This window comes from Macaca nemestrina, chromosome 4 (genome assembly GCF_043159975.1).
Source record: "Macaca nemestrina isolate mMacNem1 chromosome 4, mMacNem.hap1, whole genome shotgun sequence".
In the NCBI taxonomy this organism is placed as follows: Eukaryota; Metazoa; Chordata; class Mammalia; order Primates; family Cercopithecidae; genus Macaca; species Macaca nemestrina.
Genome location: NC_092128.1, coordinates 162,955,125 through 162,974,410, shown reverse-complemented (window position 1 = coordinate 162,974,410; position 19,286 = coordinate 162,955,125).

Genomic DNA, 19,286 nt, shown 5'->3' with positions numbered 1-19,286 from the left:
TTTTTAAGTTGTCTTTTTCTTAATTCAGCATTTATTTTGCTGCTATGAACCTTTCACTGTTTCCCAGAATTCTGACAAAGTTGTTTCTAACAGGTTTTGCATGAAGTTTGAATATTTCTGTGAGGGTTCTGCTTCTTCGATCTTTTCTAGCATTTTCACTGACATTACTAACTTTACTGCTGTTAAATCACAGAAGTGCCACACAAGTGTCATCTCAGTATATATTCTAGTGATTAAACATTGGAATAACAGCTTCTGCTTCCGTCCCTAGAGGCCAGAAAGGTGGTCTCTCTGGAAAGGTGACGATGTCCCCAGCAACTCAAATGCTTATTTCAACTTTTCTGTGATACATCAGAAGTTAACATTTTGAAAGCATATTTAAGCCATATATAATTAAACATAGTTCTGTATTATTTTGTCCTCAAAATGTAACAATCTATTTGTCCTCAAAATGTAATAATCTATTTTTCTTTTGAAGCCCCATGGTTTTCCTAGTCATATTTTTCCCATGTAAAGTTTGTGTCCCAAGTTTTTTTCCAACAAAATTTATATACTCCTAAAAAAAACTAAGATTAAAAGAGATGTCTTAATTTAATAAAATCCCAGATACAGCAATTTTGCAGATTTTCCTAATGACCCTAAACAGAATGACCTAAAACAGAACATTGAGGCATTTGAGATAAATGTAAACATTCTGTCTTTGATACACCCAACGTGATGTGTGAGACATGCATCTGGGGTATCCTGCAGTGCAGGTGATGAGGTGTTACACTGCAAGAAAGCTGTCTGAATCTGAGAGCTTCGTTTTTGAAAATTATTCATGAACAGATAGAAGATGAAATCACAGGATAAGAAATTCCTCAGCAGTAAAGATATGGTGACAATTAGAGTGAATTCAACCCAGTTATATGGTATTTTTTATTAAAATAAATGGAATGGGAAAACACCAAAGTCGTACCTTGGAGGCCAATAGATTAAAATGTTCGAACCTTTTTTTTTCATTCCAAAAAAAAAAAAACTTCCATACTAAATTTCAAAAACAAGCATATAAACAGATATTTTCCGTAAACACAATGTAAGTATGGTTTTATTTTATTCTATCCTAACAGCTTTTATCTACAGCCTTGTGCTCTGAGACAATTGAAAAGGGGCATAATGTGAAAGGCATTAATGTCTGTTATATATCAAATATATTTCTCTTTTTTCCCTCTGATGACTACTTAAGGAAAAAAAAAGTAACATAATATACAGAGGTAGCAAGAAAGAAAATAATTGGTGGCTCAGAGATTTTAACACATGTTTGGGAAATCAGAGGCAGATAGAAAGTTAAGCCTCCATCAAAGATAGTGAAGGGAGTCATGGTCCAATATACACACAGGAAATGGTTGCAGAAGCACTCTTCTCCCCAATAGCAGCCTCAAGAAGCTCAAAGCTGGGAATACAGAGGAAGGACATGTGGAGTTGAATAGCAGAGGAAGGCATTAGCAGAGTATTAACAGAAGGTTATGCCAACAGTTGCAATTTTTGTTAATTATTCTTTGTTATTGAGGAGAGAGGCCATTTCTCTTACTGTCCCCTGTCTCCAAAGAGAAGGAGCAAGTGAAAGCTGAAAAACAACAGACTGGTCAGTGCCACTGGCAGGGCCTGTATGTTAAAGATTAACCCCCACCCTAATTGCTTGTGCTATCTATAGATCACAGACAATGGTATGCAGAAATACTTGCATTGCTTACCCCCACTGCTAAGGTATGTGGACATAGTCACATACCCCATGCTTGCTCAATCTATTATGACCCTTTCACGTGGACCCCTTAGGGTTGTAAGCCTTTAAAAGGGCCAGGAACTCTTTCTCTGGAGAGCTTGGTTCTTGAGACACAAGTCTGCCAAGGCTCCCGGCCGAATAAAGCCTCTCCCTTCTTTAACATGGTGTCTAAGGGGTTTTGTCTGTGGCTCATCCTGCTACATTAGCTTTTATTAATAACTTCTCCCACTTGTTGCATAGAATTATTGTCACTTCAACACTGACTTCTAGAATAGGGATCTAAAAAAGTGGAATTATCTGCCTAGAAAACACAAGAATTACTAGCATAGTTTCAACCGAGCAAAAGTAAATCTATCATCTGCACTCTGCTAATTTTAAGTTGATTCTAGTAGTTAAGATGGTAAACATGGCATTCCTATATAAAGAGGAATGTATGTATATTCCCAATAATGCTGTAATCATTTAGAGAATACTTAGAATGAGGTTGAGAGGCCCCTCCCTCATAGAATCTTATCTAGTTGGTCTGGCATCCAGTCCTGCTATCTATTAAAAGTAGCTCTGATGCCTTACTTTAGTGTGCAGCCACAGTTAGGAACAATATTATACATTGAATGTTTGTGTCCCCCAGAATTCACTTACTGAAATCTTAACCCCCAGTGAGAGGACTCTAGGAGGTAAGGCCTTTGAGAAGTGATTAGGTCATGAGGACAACTCTTACAAATGGGATAAGAGCCCTTATAAAAGGAACCCCAGAGAACTCCTTTGCCCCTTCCTTTCATGTAAGGACATAGCAAAAAAAAAAAAAAAAAAAAAAAAAGGCCATCTATGAATCAAGAAGCAGGTCCACAATGAATCTGTGGATACCTAGATCTTGGTCTTACCAGCCTCCGGGACTGTAAGAAATAAATACCTTTTCTTCACAAGCCACCTAGTCTATGCTACTTTTTAAAACAGCAGCCTGAGGCCGGGTGCAGTGACTCACGCCTGCAATCCCAGAACTTTGGGAGGCTGAGAAGGGTGGATTACAAGGTCAGAAGTTCAAGATCAGCCTGCCCAAGATGGTGAAACCCCGTCTTTACTAAAAATACAAAAATTGACTAGTTGTGCTGGCAGGTGCCTGTAATTCCAGCTACTTGGGAGGCTGAGGCAGAGAATTGCTTGAACACGGAAGGCAGAGGTTGCAATGAGCCAAGATTGGGCCACTGCACTCCAGCCTGTGTGACAGAGCGAGACTCCATCTCAAAAAAATAAATTAAAATAAATAAATATAAAAAAAACACAATAGCAGCCTGAGTCGACTAACATAAAGACAATGTCTATAATTATGTAGATAACTAATAATCACTAGGTATTAATAATCGTTCTTTAAAGATTTTTAGAATGTAAGACAGAAAAAATGTGTATATGTTACATTTACAGTTTGTATTAAAGTAACATTAATTTTTTTCAATAACAAAGTGCTAGAAAACAACTGAATAATATTTAAGAGGAAGTAAAATAGAACATAAATTTGATACTCAGTAAAATGCCAATCAAATATAAGGTCAGAAAAAAACTAAACATTAAGCAAATATACGAAAACATTTAAAAAATATATATTACCAACATAAAAATTAAAACTAATACATAGGTATGCATAAACAGTGAACTAAAATCAGGAGTATGCTAAAAAGAAAATATATGTTTTGAATCAAAATGCCCACCCCTACATTTAACCTGAATACAGGGGGACCAAAACTACCAATCCACCATTTACCTGCATATGTTAATTTGCTAGGGCTTCTGTAAAAAATACCATGGATTGAATGACTTAAACAAAAGAAACTCAAAGTGGGTAGACATGGTCAATATTTACTCAGAAATTCTTGAAGCTAGGAGACTGAAATCAAGGTGCTGGCATGATTAGTTTCATTTTGTGGCTTCTCTCCTTGATTCATAGATGACTGTCTTCTCCCCTGGCATTAGTATGGTTGCTCCTTTGTGAATATGCATATCCATGTCCAAATTTCCCCCTCGTATGAGAACACCAGTGAGATTGTTTTAAGGCCCATGCCTATGACTTTATTTTATCCTAATTACCTCTTTCAAGACTCTATGTTAAAATATAGTCACATTCTAAAATATTGGTGGTTAGAATTTCAATACATACATTTTGGAGGGACATATTTCAGCCCATAACACTAAAATAACATGATTTTGCTATTCCACTGTCTTCATTAACATTACTGTACTTTCCCAAGTGTTTGTAGTCCAAGCAAATTGTTTAATTGTTCATTATGAAACTTTCTGAAGACCTCTCAGCTCTTCAATTCAATAAAAATTAACAGTGTGTGACCTGAGATTCATTGAATTCTCTGCTTCAAAACATTCACCTTGTTTTTCACTAATCCAAGACTATTGTATCATGCATTATTCTTAACCCAGTCTTAATCAAGCCCAACAACATTGAAATTCTTGCCTTAAACTAAATCTCCAATTCTCAATAAATTTGAATGTCTCCTCCCTACTTCAAGACATTGCCCAAGCTTCATAGAAACAGTGCTATCCTTTACCTTGGTCAGCTTTCTCTTAGAAACAGGTTGTGTTGTTGATATTTGGGGAATCCAACATTCTGCAACATGTAGCAGGCCTAAAAAGTGACCAATCTGCATTGAAAAGGAAATTCAGGGCACTGAGATGGACGCATCCAAATATAAGTAAGATTCATTTTAACATGTAATATGGTAGAAGGTGCTTGGTGTATTTATTAATAAAATGAAGTAATATGTATCTTTCATAAAAGTGCAAAAAGTATTGCCTACTGTAGGTAAAACAATCTATCAAAAGAAATCATGTTTTAATTATGATATAATTTGTGACATACATTTTGAAAATTATTTCTGTGCTATATAAAAGGATACCATTTTATATTGGTGTCTAACATTCTTATTCAAATAAGACAAGCTTCATGACTTTAATGTAGATCGTCCATTCTTTCCTATCAATCTTCTTGGTGGACAAAATTATACAATCATAAATTTGCAAGCACTCTATATTGGAGTTTAATTATTAGAACCAACAAACAGGCAACAATGAGAGAATAAAAAATCCTACCACACAAAGAGACCTCCATACTGTTAAGAAAGGAAAGAGCCAATTTATTATTGAGTATGGATCAGATTATATGCATGCGAGTACTGAGCAAGAGAAAACAGTCTGGATAAAATTTCACATGAAATTACACAATAATGTAAAATTTTTCTTATCTCCCTGAGAACAATTACTTCTACTTTGAGTTATAGTTTCTTGTACACTTCATGAGAGATTTTTGAGTTAATTTTAAAGGTATGGATTCACAATTTCCAGGGTTAGAAGATATTTTATAGTTTAAAATCAAAAGATGAACCCTATTATATCAAACACCCTAAAGAGGTACAGAGTAGCTGCCTCCCTGTTCATAGACAAAAAATGAAAAATAAAAAATAAATTATCCTTATACAACTCATCAAAACTTATAGTTTCTAAACGTGTTGTAGACTTTGAAAACCTAACACAAGTTTTGAAACTGACAGAAACTTATAGAAACTTATAGTTTCTAAACATGTTATAGAATTGGAAAATCAAATTATAGTTGCTGGAAGTTGGAAGATGAAACTACTTAGAAATAGATGAGAGAGGGTTGAAACACATATTTTCTTTTCTTACATAGTGGCATTGAGACATTATGTAAAATTAATGGATTAAGAAACATGAAACTGACAAAAATATATAAAATATTTGGTAAGGAAGAGGTATATTAAGTAAGGCAAATTCAATAAAGCAATTATCCTGGATATTGTTTGTTTGATAAACTGAGGTATGAGCATGTTGTCAAGACTGCACAGGTCACTACCAATAGAATTAAGAAGAAGCTGTACAATGTGCATATATCTGGTAGTGGCATTGGACAGATGGATAATGAAATGACTCATTAGACTTCACAGAGCATGCTTATGAAGGACATTGTTGAGGCAAAGTATACAGTACTGCCAGAGAAAGAAGGCACAGATAAGCCCTGGGCATTGGCAAATCTCCTAGGAACAGCTCACCAGGATCCTTTCTTTGGTTATTCAGAATTCTCTTTGTCTCTGGAAAATAACCATCAACACATATGTAAAGAAACCTGATTAGGAGAGATCAACCCAAGTGTCCAGTCAGGACTTTTATATCCCTAGTCATGTAGTCAAACCATATCTCCAATTAGTTATATCACCAACAAGTTACATGTAAGGTACCTGCAAGTATGTTTTTCCCAGGTTTACAAGCAGGGCAATTTTGAACTTTAAACAGTATACTATAAATCGTTATGACTTCTTTTCATCATAGACAAGCTTCAAGAGCAATTGTCTAGGCTTACCAAGAGAAGAATAATCAGAGAACTGCTCAGTCACGCTGTAAAGTAAAAAATAACTCTGTTACACAGAGATAGAGTAAGATGTCAAGTGAAATATTTATCCTAATTTTCATCTACCTCTTTGAATTTAACCAATAACAACGTTCAAAAATTAATTTTTGAAAGATATGCAGACTCTATTAAAGCATGTTAGCCTATTTTTTGCTCTCACACATGAATATGAAAAAGCTAACAAAACTCCATTAAAATATGCTGACCAATGAAATAATTGTAATGAAATTAAATATACGTGAAATTTCATTAACATCTCTCAATGAGATTATTTTTGCTGTTGTCATAATGATACAGTATCAAATTTGCTATCATTGGACATTTAAATTCTACTCTTTGAGAAGAAAATGAGAATTTAAAAATCAATAGACATCTGATTTGGTTTTTCTATAAAAAACTAAATAATAGATAATTATGAACATGTTCAAGTGGAATTGTATAAATTCTATTTTGTGCAAAGTTCAACAAACATGAAATGTATACTTCTAATTTACTTGGTCATGTATAATTCCAAATTTCTAAAAAATTTTATTAATGAAATTGACTCAGAGGCAGCTGAACTCATTGGATAAGAAAAAAAAAATCACTCTTGCACTTTTTACGTAGGAAACTAAACTATTTTTCCAGTAGTGTGTTCACGTAACCATCTTAGACATTCTTATATCATTTTTAATTCTCTCATGTAAGCACTTACTAATCCTTATTAAGGATGTACAGGGGATTTAAGAAAAACAAAAAAGGTTTGCCTATAGTTTTCTTCCTAAATAACAGACTTTTACCCCTGCCACCATTTGCCAATTTCATAAAGTCATGAAACTAAAATGAGGAAGAAAAGAATAGATTCCCACTAGACAGAAATAGGCATTAAAAGGACTTTTGGTAATGGGTATATCAGAAGAGGACAAAGGAATAAAGTTGGGGGATGAATGTATTGACTGCTCCGTATCATTCCCTCTTGCAAACACACACACAAGCACACAGAGATTTCTATCAAAACTCTGCTCTTAGGTGATGGGGTGTTTTCAGAAATATCCAGGAAACTTCCGGTAAAGCCCACAGTAGAGGCTCTTGTTCCTTGTCTTCCAGAGAATAGCCTTTGAAATTGTTCAGTGTCTTAGAGGCATTTGGTATCCAGCATCCTACTCCTGTCCTGCTTAAGCGCTGGATTAGGAAAAAGAAAGACTGCCCGTCGCGGTGGCACGCACCTGTCATCCCAGCACTTTGGGAGGCCGAGATGGGTGGATCACCTGAGGTCGGAAGTTCGAGACCAGCCTAACCAACATGGAGAAACCCCGTCTCTACTAAAAATACAAAATTAGCAAGACGTGGTGGCACATGCCTGCAATTCCAGTTACTCGGGACGCTGAGGCAGGAGAATTGCTTGAACTCGGGAGGCGGAGGTTGCAGTGAGCCGAGATCATGCCATTGCACTCCAGCCTGGGCGACAAGAACGAAACTCCGTCTAGAAAAAAAAAAAAGATGATAATGAGAATATTTACGCAAGTGGTCCAGAGAAAAACACATCGAACTTGGGGAGGCAGAAGCAGCCAACAAGCACCAGAACTCCGATAGTTCAAACATGTCCTCAGAGAAGTTACATATGAATAGGTGTCTGGTGTATGAAAAAAGACTACAGCGAGTGGAGACCTCGAGCATCGCATCTAAGGTAGAGAACACACACATACAGGGTGAATGAAGTACACCTGGTTGAATACTAGCACAAGGACCATCAAGAGGCACGTTTTATCTTCTCTCTGACACTAGCATGTTTCAAGAACATCCTCTAGAGAAGGATAGGTGGGAACCAAGAGTGCACTGAGTTTAAGCCTTGAAATGATTATTTGTACTGAAAATGTGTGTATTTTAAAATTAAATTAAAATTCAATCAATTTTATTTAAATGCCTCAGTACAAGCATGCAAGAATATACATAGTATGCTTCTTCATTACTATTATTATTATTATTATTATTACTATTACTATTATTATTTTAGACAGAGTCTCGCTCTGTTGCCCAGGCTGGAGTGCAGTGGTGCCATCTTGGCTCACGGCAACCTCCGCCTCCCTGGGTCAAGCGATTCTCCTGCCTCAGCCGCCCGACTAGCTGGTATGACAGGCACGTGTCGCCACACAATTTTTTTTTTGTACTTTTAGTAGAAACCAGGTTTCTCCATGTTGGTCAGGCTGGTCTTGAGCTCCCGACCTCAGGTGATCCGCCCACCTCGGCCTCCCAGTGCTGGGATTACAGGCATGAGCCACAGTGCCTGGCCAGTAATATTATTCTTAATAAGCAAAAATGAGGAATAATGCAAGAGGACACCAACTGGGAGGAGGCACTATGAAAACATCTTGAGTGCTTCTAATGTTACCTGTTGTCGATCTCACTTTGTGATAATTTACCAAGCAATACCCCTACAATTAGTATCCTATTCTGAATAACAGTTATACTTTTATAAATAGAAACGACATAAAAGGAAGAATCTAGGAAAGAAATTTACGGACATTATTTTCAAGATGACTCTTCCAAGAAACATGGCACCTCTACGAAGAGGAGAAAATAAATAGTCCAGTAACTTATGAGAGAGAAGTATCTGCTTGTTTATATTCTGGGGAAATGCTGGGGAGAGGAAGAATTACTTTTGTAGTGTCCTTGGTTAGATGATGAATGATGGGATCTACTACACAGCAGAGGCACACGCCTTGGTTAGAAACATACAGTTCATCTGTGATTAATAGTGGAAAAACAGGACGTGTCAGTACAGATGCAAAGGGTAATTTTGAGCATTATATGAATGTGAGTGGGTAACATAAGTGAGGTTTCCTGACACATTCTAAATCTCCAATATGTTACTCAATAGCTGTAACAATATTGCTACTATAGTTTGATTAGTGGATGAGTGGTGAGGAATATGAGGTAGAAATCAAACAGTACCAAAAAAAGTATTTCTTTTAAAGGCAACATTAATTACTTTGCATAGCAAGAAAATTATACATGTTTATACCTAGTAAAACACATATTTACAAGTGTAAAAGTAAATCTACAAAAATGTAAACATGAATACATTCCAATTCATAGCTAAATACAGTCAATACATCATAACTAAAATGTTAAAAAATTTCTGATTAAAGAAACCTTGCACATAATTTAACCTTGTAAATAAGTTAAAGTAAGGCTTCTGTTTATTGTATAACAAGATTTTATTTGGGACTAAACATTTTCAAGAAGCATGGCTTTATTTTTTATGTACAAGCAGCGTAGTTACAACAGTAACTCACATTTTGACTTATCTGACACATTTACTCGTTATTGGGATTTAGAGAATGAGCACTAATTAGGTTGAGCTGTATGAAGTGTGATAGTCAACCATTCTGACCTTCAGAAATAACTTCTTATGGGTTAATCTAACAATTTAGTAAAAAGAGATCCTTTTCTACTTTTAATGGACATTGTTAGAATATGATTTAAGAAATAATTTTATTTTAAAAAGATATTAAAGATTCTTTGCTTAAACATTAGATATGTTCATGCCTCCATTTTCACAAAAATAGTACGATTCTGGCCAATAAGAATCTGGTTTGGAAATGCATCATATAATATTTAACTTTGAAAAGTAATAAATTAAAATTTTGAGTCAGTTTTCCCTCTTCTAAGGAGAAGAGGCAAAGTTTTTAGCATCTCAAGGAAGTAACATTTTAAATTTAAAGGAGCTTATATTTATTGAGGAAATACTACATATAAGGTTGCATTCTAAATTATTCACGGTCAACATCTCATTTAAAGCTCATTTTGTGGAAAGAAAATTACTACGCTCCGTGTTTCTTTAGTTTAGTTTTGTTTTTTTTTTCGAGATGGAGTCTTGCTCTGTCCTGCAGGCTGGAGTGCAATGGCACAGTGGTGTGATCTTGGCTCACTGCAACCTCTGCCTCCCAGGTTCAAGCAATTCTCCTGCTTCAGCCTCCCAAGTAGCTGGGATGACAGGCACACACCAGCATGCCCGGCTAATCTTTGTATTTTTAGTAGAGAAGGAGTTTCACCATGTGGGTTAGGCTGGTCTCAAACTCCTAACCTCGTGATTCGCCTGCTTCAGCCTCCCAAAGTGTTGGGATTACAGGCCCGGACCACAGCACCCGGCCTATGCTCCACATTTTGAAGATAAGAGGTGATGCTCAGGCAGTTTGTGCTGCACTTGGTGTCAGCATTCCAATATTTGTGCAACACTGTGGTGATTTCAAACTCAGATGGAGAAATGTATCTCTGCGTAATTTGAAATAGATTTTAAATCACAAATTTGGCATCTCCACACGTTCATATGTAGCAATAACCAGCATGCAAATGTCAAATTTTAATATTCGACAGCTTCAGTCATATTTTAACACCACATACTTTGTACAATATTATTATTATTATTATTGAGATGGAGGTTTGCTCTTCTTGCCCACACTGGAGTGCAATGGCACGATCTCGGCTCACAGCAACCTCTGCCTCCTGGGTGCAAGCAACTCTCCTGCCTCAGTCTCCTGACTAGCTGGGATTACAGGCGCCTGCCATCACGCCTGACTAATTTTGTTCATATTTTTAGTAGAGAGGGGCTTTCAGCATGCTGGTCAGACTGGTCTCGAACTCTTGACCTCAGGTGACCCACCTGCCTCGGCCTCCTAAAGCGCTGGGATTAAAGGCGTGAGTCACAACGCCGCGCCAATAAAATTATTTTTATCTTTATATAAAAGTGATTAGTGTATACATCCAAATGCTACATCATTTACAGTTTTGGTATGTTAATATTATAATGTTATTGACTGGGAAAAAATCAATATGATTTTACTAATGTATGATCAGTTATTAACATGGGCAAAAAAATACTGAAAGATCTAGAAAGACCTTGCTCCCTAATTATGAAGAAATAAAAATAGCAATATGCAATGATGTAATTACAATATGCAATGATGTAATTACAATATATTTTATTAATAATGTTGCATTTCTGTGATAATTTTTTACATACAGTTGGTCCTTGAACAATATGAGTTTGAACTGCACAAGTCTACTTATACATATGTCTACCCTTCTACCTTGTCTGCCTTTCCAGCATCTACCACCTGTGAGACAGCAAGAGAAACCTTTCTTCTTCCTCCTCCTCCTCAGCCTCCTCAAGGTGAAGACATGAAGATGAAGGCCTTTATGATGGTCTACTTCCACTTAATGAATAGTAAGTGTAAGTATATTTTTGCTTCCTTATAATTCTCTTAATAACATTTTCGTTTCTCTCACTTACTTCATTGTAAGAATATAGTATATAATACATATCACCTACAAAATATGTGTTAATTGATTTTATGCTATCAGTAAGGCTTCCAGTGTACAGTAAGCTATTAGTAGTTACGTTTTTGGAGTCAAAAGTTATACGCAGATGTTTTACTGCATGGGAGTTGGCCCCTCAACCTCCATATTACTCAAGGGTCAGCTGCATTAGGTTACAAGATAAAAGTTCATACCCTTATTTTACATATGAGAAGCTGAACTCAGAAAGCCAAAATGATCTGCCACGCTCAAACCAGGTCTAATTTATTATATCAGGGTGTGAAGTCTATTCTTTCCCATGGAAACTACTATTTCCTTTGAATCTCTTCCGTATTCAGGGCATACACACTTCCCCAAGGAAGCTAAGATCAGGAAATTATTCAAAATCAAAAATATTCAACCATTAAAAAAGTTGAGTAAAATTAAAGTTGATTTAAGATAGATATGTGTTTTTATCAGAATAAAGTACATATATGTATGCATAAAGTACATATATACACATAATTATATGTGTCTACACATACTTATAGTAATATATATATGAATGTCTATTTGAAAAATTTTAATGAAGCGGAGAGCTTTCAAGATAAAGCAGGTATTCTAGAGAGGTACGTCACATTTCTAGAGAATCCTAGAAATTGAGTATAGAATAAGTTAAAGATCTTACATGTACATATCTGAACTTAGACGTTATGTTATTGAAACAGCAAACATAAACAGTAAACATATGTTATTACTATGACTAAGAGATTTATTGCTGTATTGCTAAAGAGTACAAATTAAACCCCATATGTTTATTAAACTCTCACTGTATTTTAATACTTAACTTTCGCTCTTTCCAAAAGAAACATATACCTAACAAAGTTACATACACATACAATTATACATTTGTCTACATTATTAATATTTTTATAATTTTATTTTACATAGGCACTGTAGATGTGTGTCTGGGTGTATGTGCAATTGATATAAGGACCATAACGTAGTGTTAGCACAATAACAATTAAATTCCAGCTTTAAGAGAAAATAAATATCCAAACAGCCCATGTTTTTATTTATTTTATTTATTTATTTATTTATTTATTTATTTATTTATTTATTCGTATTTATTTATTTATTTATTTGAGACAAGAGTCTCGCTCTGCCGCCCAGGCTGGAGTGCAGTGGCGGGATCTCGGCTCACTGCAAGCTCCGCCTCCTGGGTTCCCGCCATTCTCTTGCCTCAGCCTCCCAAGTAGCTGGGACTACAGACGCCGACACCACGCCCGGCTAATTTTTTGTATTTTTAGTAGAGACGGGGTTTCGCCGTGTTAGCCAGGATGGTCTCGATCTCCTGACCTCGTGATCCCCCCCACCTTAGCCTCCCAGAGTGCTGGGGTTACAGGCGTGAACCACCGCACCCGGCCTAAACAGCCTATGTTTTTAAAAGAGTCTTTGACTTTTAAAAGCGAAGTAATGCAAGTCGAGAATCCTCACTTCAAGGACATTTTTAAAGGGCGTCACCATTTTCTGTTGTTATAATTTTACCAGCGTTTCTCCTTGCTAATCACTGTGTTGTATCCATACAATCAGTGTTTGTACTTTTTCTCTCATTATTTTCATCATTTGATGTGTCTCTTGCATTAGACCCTTGACTTGATGCCCTTATTCATTCTTAGGGATCTTATTAAATCAATTAAGAAATTCTCTCCAAATCATTTATGTCCTTCCTATTTTCATTTTGCCTGCAAACATGTTAGTTGCACTTATTCTTAAAGCATCTTCCGATGATTCTGCTGCTTCTCTGAAGATCATATTCTTGGCTGTATTTCCTCGGTTATATTTCTCAGAATATTATGTCATTTTTGGCTTTCTCTTCCTCAGGCTAATTCACTAATCACTGAGAGTTATGTCTGCCTCTTGTAACAGTCTATACAATCGGGTCCTCTAAGGTTTCTAATGACTTCTTAATCATAAAGACATTTCCTTTACCATCCTACTTCTTAACCTCTCTTGTTTCATGAAGTTAAAAACAAAAAACAACAACAACAAAAAACCAGCATAGGTTCTTAAATGATACATGAATCCATATTTTGGCATTGCCTATGTCAGTTTCAATAAATGTTTTTCCTCTTTATACACCACATTTAGATAAAGTCATTTGAAAGGCTATTTAGCGATATATGATTTATGAGAAATCAGCCCAAATACCCAACACAATTCAAGGCTGAAAAATAATAGATTATATTTCTTTTACTAATCTATGTTTTATTTAATTATGTTACATAAGAGTAAATTTTCGTTTAAGCCCTATGTCTTTAATACATTCTTAGCACCTTACATACCGTTGTCATTAATAAATGCTATTTAAAGTATATAATTATTTTCCTTTAATTTTAGTGGAGCTAAATAAAATCGGGAGCTCTATTTTTCAACTTTCTACAGCATATTTGTTTTGGAATGGTCAGACACTCCCATGATTTCAGATATCACGTCCATAAGTTTGGTCACTAATCTGTATTCCTTCCTCACTTTGACCTATTGAGTTCAAGTTGCACATGTTTAGTTGATAGGTTGCTAGTCTACTTGCTCCTCAAACTAAAAATAAGCTCTTTTTAAATGTTTCAATATAGTTTGCGTAAAGCGTGTGATATAAAAAATTATCAGCAATATGATTCCACTCATCGGTATTACAACACCATTTAGATAAATAGTGTTCCCATTCTCTCAGGCACTGTTTGCCCAGACACATATTATCCCTGACCAAGTTCGGACAATTAAATTGCAAATTGCATCTCTCACAAATCATTCTTCTTTTGTTCTTTTCTTGGACAACATTCTAACCCCTGCCTTGTTTTCTTTTGCCTCAAAATGCTGGCAGAGAATTTGTATGATTACACATTTTCTACTGAATATAACTAAAGACCTCCATGACCTCACCCCTGGCCTGTCTTCTCACCACCATTCCAAGTTCTTTATTCCACTATTTCCTCTTATGAATCTCATTTCTCACTCACACTGAACTGGTCAGTATGATCCATGTAGCCTTCGTAAATTTCCATGTTGATTTCCATTCTTTCCTTATGGCTGGAATTCATTGGCTCTCATTTTTATCTATCTTTGTTTAAAGCTGCACATCCTGCAAGGCTTAGCTCCAATGACCTATGTGTATCAAATCTTTCTTCTCTTAAACTTTTGAAATAAGTATTGGCTTATTTGTCCATCTATACCATTCTGGGATTTTTTTTTTTTTTTCCTGCAGTGGCGGTGAGGGATGTGGTGTGTTTTTATAATTTCATGTTGGCTTCACCTCCATTTTGAGCACAGGTGTAACTTTCTAACACCAGAAGCAGGGCTCAGTCATCCTTGACATAGTTTCCAGTTCTATACCACATCCAAATGGCTCAAGCTGGTGGCTAGAGATAAGAACTTAGCAGCATTTTTCTCCACCTAGCTGACTGGTTCCCCTTCCTTTAAACAGACATTCAGGCACTCGTCTGTGAACTTAAAGTGTCCCACACCCTATTTCCTCATGCATACTGCTGATTGCCAAAATGTTCTGTCCTGTCCGCCTGATCCTCCATTCCTGCTTCCTGGGACCTGGGAATGGAGAATTGTCCTCTGGACTCCTTGTGCCCTCCCTGCTCAGGATATGTACGTAAAAGTCATTGCACTTTTATAGTGGTAGTGTACCGAATTTGTACCTTCCATCTGAAAAATTAGTGACATCTGTAGGTCCTGGAACCAGAGTGATGGTAAGGTAGGTATAAACTGGGCATGGATCAGACAAGAGCCACAAGGGCATCTGCCAGTATAAGCAAGTTTCCCGTGTGACAAGCCCCCTGGTCATGGGTCAAAGAACTAGGCATTAGGTCGCCCACCAGGTAAAATAATGTCCTGTGAGAGGCACACTGTAAACACTCACATCCAACTCTCTTTATATTTTCTTAAGGCAGGGTTGCCAGCTACTTTGGTACTGGAACCGCTAATTAGTTGGAGGGGCTCTCAAAACAGGAGAATTTATTATTATTTATTTAAACCTATACATTGTCTGTATTTTTTTCTCCATTACAATTTTATTAATACTGGGGAATCATGAACTCCATCATAGATGTTTGTATTTCTGACATTCTTAGGAATGTATCTTGCACATCCTTCTATTACATCTGTGTGTATCTTTATAACACAAAAATTATTCCTGCATATATTTTACTGTTTTATTGCTCTAAAAGCTTTATGAGGAAGAGAGAGATAAAAATGGGATAAAATACTATATGACAGGGCAATTGAGGTGTGCTCGTAACACATTGTATTCTCATTTAATCAATACCAAAACAGTGGCTTTGAAATATCTGGAGGTTTGTAAATATTGCAGCCACTAATAGAAGCTCAAACACTTCTTCACAATGATTTTAACTCTAGGATTTGGGAATATGGAATGCAAAATAAATGTATAACATTTTATAAAGACAGATCTTTGTTTTTATATTAATGTGTGAACATAATTGCTGTTATGGGTTGAATGTACCTCTACAAAATTCATGTTGAAACTTAATCTCCATTGTGATGAGATTAAGAGGTGGGGGTCTTTTGGGAAGTGATGAAGTCACGGTGCTCAGTGCTCATGAATGGATCGATAAAAAGAGGTTTCAGCAAGAGTTCACCCCTTTTTGCACTTGTGTCTTCCGCCATGGGAGGATGTCACTGTGAGAGGATGCCATCGATGGAACCAGCCCTCACCAGACACTAATGCTTGCACCTTTATACTGAATTTTTCAGCCTCCAGAACGGTGAGAAAATAAATTTCTCTTTTTTGTAATTTACTCAGGCTGTGGTATTCTGTTATAGCAGCACAAAGGCACTAATGCAATTGCCTACCCTGCTTGGGAAATGCAGAGGCCTAGTGTGGAGTTTAGCAGCGTCATGTGCTTGCATCAGCCTGGATCACTGAATAACAGCATGTAGGACACACTATGGAGAGTTTCTCGTGCCAAGATCAGACACAGTATATGCAAGAATAAATGTGTGCATGAATCAAACCAGAGGTTGTGTTTATTTCTTAATTACTATATTGTATTCTTGCTATCCTGACTAATCCAGCCAGCAACCTTACAATTCTAATTATCTGACTGTAGATTCTTCCAGGTTGTCTATGTACATAAACTTGTCTTCACTTTGCAAAAGCTAACTATTTTGTTTCTTTTTTTTTTTTTTTTTTCCAATCATGTCAACTTAATTTTGGCTTGTTTATTTATGCACTGAATGTTGAGTTGAAGAGATATGGCAAAAATACTTTACTTGCTTCTCATTTCAAAGGAAAAGCTCTTAAAATTTACTGTTAAATATAATTCTTATTATAAGTTTTTATAAACTAAGGAAATTACTTGTGTCATTCTATTTAAGATTCTTTTCAATTTGATCATGCACTGTTATTGAACATAATCTAATAATATTCTTTTAAATCCATCGAAATAAGCATGTTGATTTTCTTTAATCTTCTCATCCCGGGACTTACATCAGTGGATTTTCAAATGTTCATTCAGTTTTCAATTTTGGGGGAGGATTATATTTTTAAACTACGGTTGGATTTAGTATTTTAATATTAATGTTAAATTTTTATTTATAGCTATGAGTGTATTAACTTGTAGTGTCTCATTCTCCTACAATTTTTGTATCAAATTTATACAAGATTCATAAATTTGAAGAGATTTGTTGTTCTTGTTTAATCTTGTTTTAAGGTGAGAATGATTTATTCCACAAATATTGGAAAGAATTCAACATTAAAATGCTTTGGGAATGATGATAACTGTTTGGTTATTATTTAAGTATTAATTTTATTATTTAGTAATGTGAGACTAATCATATTACCTATTTTTAGTTAGGCATGGAAATTTTTATTTTTCCATTTAAATTTCTATTTAAAAGAACATTTTTTATTTGATAGTATAATTTTCTATCCTATTTTCTTCTTTTAATATTTTTACTACATATTGAATTTTGTCTTCTTTCCAATTCCTAATTGTATCTATTCATCAATTTTGCCACAAGTTGATCAATTTTATTATGTTTGAAATTACAAGAATTTACATTTGTTGATTGTGTGTGTGTGGTTTTTTTAAAAATGTGTTATGCACTGCTGTTATTCTCTTATTCCTTTTATAAACTCATAAGTTAGAACCTGGGCGTGGATTTCCTTTCTTCCCAAATAAACATTTAAAGGTAAAATTATGCTGTTGGGTATGTTTTCAAAAGTTTTCACCTATGTTGTGATGGCAAACAATTCAATGTAAATAAATCCTAATTTCCATTGTGACTGATTCTTTTACCTGTGTTTGCCTTCAGTGCAGCTTATATTTTCTAAATTGTTTCTTTTAGTTATGTTTTTGGTTGATTTCCAAATTACATTATGGTCAGAGAAAGATATATATAATACCATTTTTTAATTTCTGAAGTTTACTTTGCTAATTATTTTAAGGTCATTTTTTAAATTTACCATGAATTCTAGAAAGTAATATGCATTCTCTAGGTATTGAGTGAATTGCTCATATCTACTAATTAGGTTAACTTCCTTGTATTGTTCAGATCCTCAATTATCTATTTTTTCTGATTTATTAGATTATTTTGTCTGATTTATCTTCTAGGAGGTGTGTGCTAAAATTGCTCAATATGATTCTGAATTTTGTTTAATTTCTTCTTGGAATTTTGTCAATTTTTGTTCCATCTACTTTCAAGCTATGTTACCAGGCAATTTACCATGAGATGGTTATATCTTCTTGCTGAATCAAATATTTTACTATTATGCAGTGATTTATTAAAAATTAATGTCAAATTTGTTTAGTATGTCTCATACCAATTAATTTATACCTTATTTGGCTTAGTATTTATAAGTATGTCTGGAGTTTTTTTTTTAAGTTAATAATCCCAGAGATTTTTTAAAGTTAACAACTTTTCTTTGAATATGTGAAAAAGATTTACTTCACATTCCATTTCTGATAAGTTTAATATTTACTGTCTCAGGGTTTTTGTTTAATATTTCTATTATCTTTCTTATCCTGATTATGGAGTCCACCATTTGGGAACAGTTTTGAGGGAATTTTTTTGAGATTTGCTTTAATTAAGTTTTGCTTTTGTTTTTCCCAGGGAAATAAAGCAACAACGTAACTTAGGTGTATTTAAACTAAATTATTTACTTGGGTTTTTCTGGAAGCAGGTGTGGTGTAAATTCTAATCCCAAACCTGTTGGAGGACAGTCATGAAACTAGAAATTTGGTGAGGCAGATTTTCTTCTCAGTATCTATCCCTGTCAAATGGATAGTGTTATTTCTAGTAAAAAGGGCCACATGCTTGTCTCCTGTGTCCACAGTTCTAAGTCATAAAGGACTGCATATACCCTACCTGCTTGGTTTGGTAGTGTTATTTTCTCTATTATTGTATTTATTCTCTTATTTTTCAGAAATTTTTTCTCACTTTCTTGCCATCTCTGGAAGGTGTGTGTATATATATATCCATATGTCTGTGCTATTATCTTTTTTTTTTTTTTTTTTTGAGACGGAGTCTCGCTCTGCCGCCCAGGTTGGAGTGCAGTGGCCGGATCTCAGCTCACTGCAAGCTCCGCCTCCTGGGTTTACGCCGCCATTCTCCTGCCTCAGCCTCCCGAGTAGCTGGGACTACAGGCGCCCGCCACGTCGCCTGGCTAGTTTTTTGTATTTTTTAGTAGAGACGGGGTTTCACGGTGTTCGCCAGGATGGTCTCGATCTCCTGACCTCGTGATCCGCCCGTCTCGGCCTCCCAAAGTGCTGGGATTACAGGCTTGAGCTACCGCGC